Source organism: Tenrec ecaudatus, chromosome 1 (genome assembly GCF_050624435.1).
Source record: "Tenrec ecaudatus isolate mTenEca1 chromosome 1, mTenEca1.hap1, whole genome shotgun sequence".
NCBI lineage: Eukaryota > Metazoa > Chordata > Mammalia > Afrosoricida > Tenrecidae > Tenrec > Tenrec ecaudatus.
Window position 1 is genome coordinate 110,729,572 of NC_134530.1, and position 7,507 is coordinate 110,737,078.

Genomic DNA, 7,507 nt, shown 5'->3' on the forward strand with positions numbered 1-7,507 from the left:
ACCCATATGTCTGTTACAATCCACAAGTCCCTCTTCACACTCACACAGCTACAAGCAATGGTGCTGAATCCAGAAAGCTCCCAGGCCGATGGGTGAAAAGTCATGTGGATTCTATGGTGGTGGAAGCATCTCAGTACTGACGCTGGTCTCCACATGCCTCCTCCGGCTCTCCAAGTGTGGCTCCTTAACAGCAAGGTGAAGCAGAGAGAAAGCATTTCTCACAGGGCTCCGCAAGTCTCTGGGTGACTTGTCAACAGGAAAATGGCAGCAGACAGCTTTTGTTCCACCTCCAGGGTGAGTGGGAGGAAGTTTCCGAAATCCTCATGAGAATGCCATGCCCACAAGGTGGCATCATCAGGCTGTGACCTGATTGACAGGCAAGATACCACCCCTTCATTCTTAATATCCTCAAGTTGACAAGAGATTATGTAACTACCACAATCCTCTTGAGAAAAATGGGAATTCCAGAATACTTCATTGTGCTCATGAGGAACATACACCTGGATCAAGAGGCAACTATGAGAACAGAACAAGGGAATGCTCCATGGTTTTAAATTCAGAAAGGTGTGTGACAGGGTTGCCTCCTCTCAACATATTTATTCGATCTCTATGCTGAGCAAATCATCAAAGAAGCTGACTTTTATGAAGAAGAATGTAGCATCAGAATTGGAGGAAGGCTTTTTGACAACCTGCAATATGCAGATCACACAGTCTTACTTTCCAGAAGTGAAGAAGACTTGAATCACCTTTTGATGCAGACCAAGGATGGAAGCCTTCAGTGTGCATTACAATTCAATGCGAAGAAGAACAACATCCTCAAAACTGAACTGATAGGTAACATCATGATCGATGGAGAAGAGGTAGAAGTTGTCAAGGATTTTGTCTTACTTGGGTCCACTATCAATGCTCACGGAAGCAGCAGTCCAGAGATCAAAGGACAAGTTGCATTGGCTAAATCTACTGCACGAGAGCTCTTCAGAGAATTGAAAAACAAGGATTTTACTTTGAGGATTAAAGTGCAACTGACATAAGCCATCGTGTTTTCTATTACACCATATGCGTGTTAAAGTTGAACATTGAATAGGAAGGACATGGAAGAATTGATGCATTCGAATCATGGTGCTAGAGAAGATTGTTGCAAGGACCATGGACTAAAACAGACAGATTGAGCTCCATTAGAAGAGGTAAGACCAGAATGCTCCTTACAGGCAGTAAGATTCAGTCTTAGGTACTTTAGACATATTATTAGGAGAGACCAGTATGTGGAGAAGGGGCATAGAAAGAGGAAGGCCTCAAGGAGATGCATTGACACAGTGCCTGAAACAATAGGCTCAAGAACAGGAACAATTGTAAGGATGCTACCGGACCAGGCAGTGTTCTGTTATGTTGTGTATAGTGTCGCTGTAAGTCGGAATTGACTGGTTAACAACTAACAACTACAACAATATAGGACTCCTATGAGTGAGGATATATTAAACTGCACTGGGTTGTTGCTGTAATGAGCCTTGTCTTTTTTGGGAGTGTAGATAGTTACGTATCTGTCATTTACTTTCTTATCCCTATATGTGTGTCCTTCGTTCTATTAATTTTATAACTCCATCTATTCTATTTATAATTCAGTATTAATTAGGTAAAGAATTCTGTTTATAATCCAACCTACATTGATTTGACTTCATTTACATCACCAAAGGAAACTTACATATTGCGTTATATTTAAACATACTGGAGTTTGGATTTCAATACATATATTTTGGAAACACAGTTCAAAGTCTACCAAATGCCTTTGTTGAAAAAATTTTTGTAAATTTGCATCTTTTCTTCAAAAAGCAGAGTTGGCCCAGCTCCGGGAAAATTTTCCTGATTTAAACTAGGTCTCAGTATTTAATCTTTGCTACCATTCACATTATACTAACGCATACATATATAATAATGATCTGGAAGTGTAATTATGCTTAATATAATCACGGTATCTTTACATGGTGATAATGATATATTTTGCTGGGTAACCTTTTTCTCTGTTAATATAAAGGACAGTTGCTGCTAAGACTGCATTCCATTTTTGTTTCTGCATTAAATGCACATGTGATGCTAACATATCTTTAATTGCAGCACCCAGTCTGCAACTATAAGACAGCAAGCATAGAAAATTTAATAATGAAAGTGTTGAAGAGTGACAGAAAGGACCTGTCGATTGACGATTGCATGTGTGTGTGGTTGAACTAATGCCAGCAGCTTTCTATTTACTTCTGCGTTGATTACTCTGTGAGAAACATAAATTATTCTTTAGTTGGTCCACTGTTCTGGGTTTGTATAGATTGCAATTGTTATGTTAAAGTAGAAGTGGGATATGTAGCAATAGTTGGAACTAACTGTACCACTTCTTTATTTAACTCACTTGGGTCTTCAGAGCCTGCGTGAGTGACATCTATGTCTATACTGTTTCCATTTGGTAATGGAGTGCCTCTATTATAACCAACTTTACATGTGGTTTCGTGAATTCATATCAGCTTACTTATGACAGGCAGCTCAGGTATATAACCTGCTGAATTACAGTCAAATTCTTTAATAGCTCTTTGAATATAAATAAACAATGGTCTTGATAAATTATAGTACCATATATTTAAACCAACAGCATTGAAATCAGCTCCGTTGCACTTGGTCAAATAGTTGGTAAGTTATAGAATTGGCAGCAAGATTGTTCTGTGATCATAGGCCGAGGTAACTTGGCACAGGAAATAGTTGCATAAATAATATAATCATGTTACCATGGATGAAGTTGCCAATAGATAAGGGATAGGCGATCATCAAGGCTGACTACATTTATCAATGATGCTAATTTTAGAACATTGGGAAAGATACAGACAGGAGAATCTTCAGTAGTACAGATTCAATAACGGCAATTTAGTGAATTCTGCCAAAGATTATGAGCGTGTGTGTGAATGAAATGGGAGAGAGGGAGATACATGCATACACATGTGCAGGGGCCTAATATTGGACTTTTATTTTTCACTTTTGGTTGCAACTAATTAGTAATCCTACAACGGAAGCTAATTACACAAAGTATTAGCTTTCCGTGAATGCCAATGCATCTGACTTTGATCACTTTCCATCCGGTAAGATGGAAATCTTTCTGTGAAAATGAATGTTCACTGAGTTGTGTGAAAAATTATCACCTGTTTTACAATTACATGAGAAAGACTTTTAGCTTTTTACAAATGTAACACTCACCCTAGGTTTGAGTCTCTAGTTGGACCATCCATTCCTGAATCTTTCTGCGCCCTGACAAACTTCAATTAAAAAAAACAAGTTAGAATTCCCTTGGGTGATGTTGTGATATTTTAAGAACAATTGTGCCTCTTTAAATCAGTAAGAAGTCTGCTTTAAAAAGTTTAATAATCATTGTAAAACATTTAATAATCATGTATATATATACATGTTTGTTATGATCATGGTTCCTATTGTATGTCAACATGGTGAACTATGACTCTCAGTAATATGGCAGACATTAGACTGAACTGATGGCTATTCTATACTGTAATATAATGTGATCACCCTCCAGTTTATGATCTGATTTGAGCAGCCAATCAGCTAAAAACCAATCACCTCTTGGGAGGTGTGGCCTACATCATAGGTAGATGTTCTGACCCAGCCAGCCCTCTCTCAATCATGCATCACACATGTGATCCTTTGACCTCCAGTTCTTGGAATGTCCTGCAACAGCCTGCTGTGTCACCTGCTGTTCTTAGGCTTGTCGTTCCAGCAACGACACGAGTCAAGAAAAGCCACCAGTCTGGTGCACACTTAAGCCATGGATTTGGGATGTAGCAACTTCGTAAACTATGCAAGCCATTTCCTCCAAATTGATTTCTCTTTCTGTATTTATATAAAAAAGATGTTCCAAACAGTTCATGGAAAACGTCAATTTTCTTTTAATTTCATTTTCATAAACTTTATATATTTTCCACTTTTTTCCTTTCTGGTGAGCCCAGCCTATGACAGTTATAAGCCAAAATTTAGTAGAAATTGATTAAATCTTTATTTCAGTGTGTCTTCAAAAGACACCAATGTGGAGCTGATGTTTTCTGCATTTAAAACTGTTGTCAATTTGCTTTGTAAAAACTCTCTAAATATCTTTAAAATATTCCTCTTTCACCAAATGCTAATTGGTTATTGAAGCCCTTGATTCATTTTTCACTTTTTCTAGATCACTGCTCGTCTCCTATAGCTAATCGATGGCCCTTTCCAATGCCAACTTAAAGTTTTTCAGTTCTATTGGCTTTTACCCTTCATTGTTTCCATTGTCTCTTTCATCATATTCAAAAGGAATGGCATTTGACCAATCCTTCTTAAGATGTGCGTTGGGCTGGGTTGTCTAGAGAAACAAAATCAGTGACATCCATAGAGGTAAAAAAGAAATTTATATCAAGAAGGCATCTCAGCCCAGTCCAATTCAAACCTTTAGATCTGGTGCTAGCTGACACCCTCTTCAGACAACCCTGATCAAAGGCCAATGATGCAGAAAGGCAAAACAGGACGCAGAGAGATCACAGGCCAGTGCTGGCAGGTTTGTGTGGATCCAAGGTCAATGGGAACATGGCAGGGTAGTGACGGATTTCCAGGTCAGCAGCCCACATGGAGCTACCTCTGGAAGCAGACATACAGTCCCATCAAGCAGGAGGGTCAACAGTCAGAGAGATGAAAGAGAAATTCCCATTATAGATAGAACCACACCATCCAGGAGACATCATCAGACCATCACCTGATTGATATGTTGGACTCCACCCCTACATGTTCACACAGTCAAATTGACATAAAATCTAACTACCATAGGTCTGCTGGTGAAAGGATGAGGAATAAGGGTTGGGAATGACTAGAGACAGCCTAGGATAAAAGAAGCTGTACATTTTGCATATTCATATTTATGTATTTTCAATATATGCAAATACCACATTTTATTAATTATTTTAAATCAATAAGAAGTGGTAGAAAATCATTGAAAGACTTAAGAACAGGGAAGTCACTTGCTCATCTACAAGGAAATAGCAGAACAGGAAACAGAAGCAGGGAGAAGGAGAGAGGACTATAGTCCTTAGTAAAAGCAGCATCACTCCCTTGAGGAAGGGTCTTTGAAGGATCAACCTTGAACAAACAAGGAAGCAACTCGGGACGGCTGGAGATCTTGTTTGTTTAAGGTGGTGGAACAAATAAATTTATGTAAACAAACTCTTGTGAATCTCTCCAAGGAAAAGAATGAGTGTGTATGACAGCAGTTAGGTCTTACAGAATGGATCAACTTCAGCAGCATTCTTTCTAGCTGGTTTATTGGGTGTGATATATATATATATTTTTTTTTTTTAATTTTTGTTTTGTTTACTGTCTCGACATAATTTTGTGAGGAAAAAATTAAAGTTTATTGAATTTCATATACATCATTGTCCTAAATTTGGGTATTATCAGTTTTATGTTCTTGTTTGCTCTGTCTGGTTCTACCTCACACTGACCCCGTGTAACACACACACACACACACCACTTCCAAATTCTGCTCCATTCTGAAAATTGTGATGTCTGACCCTATTGTTATAGCAACTATTCACTCCATGCTGCTGAAGATCATCCACCAGTGTTTGCTTCCACTCTTATTTCACAAAGCATGATGTCCTTCCCCGGAGACTCTTGGCTCCTGTTCATGTGTCTAAGCTGACAAACTGAGAGACAAATTGACAGATGTGTGCTGGATATGTTTCATTCATAAGTTTTATCCACACAAATATTCCCGTTGACTTGAGTATGACTCATAAGAAACTCAGGATAGAGTTGAATTTTGGATAGATTATGAGTTTAGGATAGATTATGAATTAAGGATAGATTATGACTCATAGTAAATTTAGGATAGAGTTCAATTGCTCCATAGGGTTCCCATATATTCCAATATAGCCACATATTTATCCTATGAAGCAACCCTTGGCTTCAAACCACCCACCTTCTGATTTACAGCCAGTGCTTAAATAATTACTAGCCACTAAACCACCTTTCATAGAACTTTCTGTTACATATATTATTCTCTGTAGAATATCATGATATCAACAAATGTCGAAGTTGGAAGAACTTGAGTATAATGTGTTAGTCTGGGTAGACCAGAGAAACAAATCCACAGACACACATGTGTGTATAAGGAAGAGGTTTCTATACGAGAGCAATTGTACATTAAGAAAACATCCCAACCCAGTCCAGTCCAAGGCCATAAGTCTGATATTAGCCCATATGTCTGATACCAATCTATAAAGTCCTCTTCACACTCACGAAACACATGCAATGAAGCCAAATGCAGGATGATCACAAGCCAGTGGGTAGAAAGTCTTTGAGTCCAGTGACATTGTACGAATCTCAGCTCTGGCAGGGGTCTCTGTGGCTTCTCTGGATTCGGAGGTCTGTTTGCATCCATGTGGCTTGTCTGGCTCAGGGCACTAGGCTATGTTCCATGTGTCTTGTCAGCTGCCATGTCTCCCAGGGAGTGAAGTAGTGAGAGAGCGTGAATTGGACATAGTCACTTTACTGATGCCTGAACACTCTATAATATAACAGGGATAGTTATTTTGGAACTAAAGTGTGCCTGACCCAAACCATAGTATTTTCAATGGTCATATACACGCGAAAGAAAGTTGGAGATTAAATAAGGAAGGGCCAAAGAAGAGTAGGTGCCTTTGAGTTGTGGTGCTAGTGAAGAACGCTGAAAGTACTGTGGGCTGCAAAAGGGACAGCCAGTCTGCCTTGGAAGAAGTACTTTGGAGATGTTGTCAGGAGAGACCAGACCCTTGAGAATGACAGCATGCTTGGTAAAGTAGAGGGACAGCAGAAACAGAGGAAGGCTCTCCACTAGATGGATTGACATTGTGGCTGCAATAATGGGCTTAAAACAGAAATAATGGTGGGGAGGATGCAGGACTGGGCAGTGTCTCATTCTGTTGTACGTGGGGTTTCTCCCAGCCAGAAATAACTCCATGGCAACCAAAACAACAATACTGTGAAATGGGTACATACTATTAAGACAAAAAATTTAAATCATAAAATGCTGCACATTAAATGTTCTCAAATGTGAATCATCTAGTACCAATAAATAAAATTCATTCTAATTTCATATAGATAAGGACAAATAATAATTTATATCCAATAATACTACAAAAACTAGCGAATTACATCATTTTGTATTAAGAATGTAAAAGCCTTATCAAAATATGTTAGCATATGTTGACTTTCATAGATAATAAAGTAATTGCTAAAACGTTAAATATAAGCATTTTATAAGTCACATAGTTATTTTATCTGGCAAAAAACGTCCCATGAGGGAACAAATATTAAAAGCATAGCACACCTTCACTAATCCTAGGTAAGCAGGCTGGTGGTGTAGATACTGAAAGTACTACCAAGAGCGCTTTCTCTTGGCAACGGACTGCCAAGAAAACAAGTTAAGTCTATCTTCGAAGAAGTACAACCTATCAGCAAGGCTGTG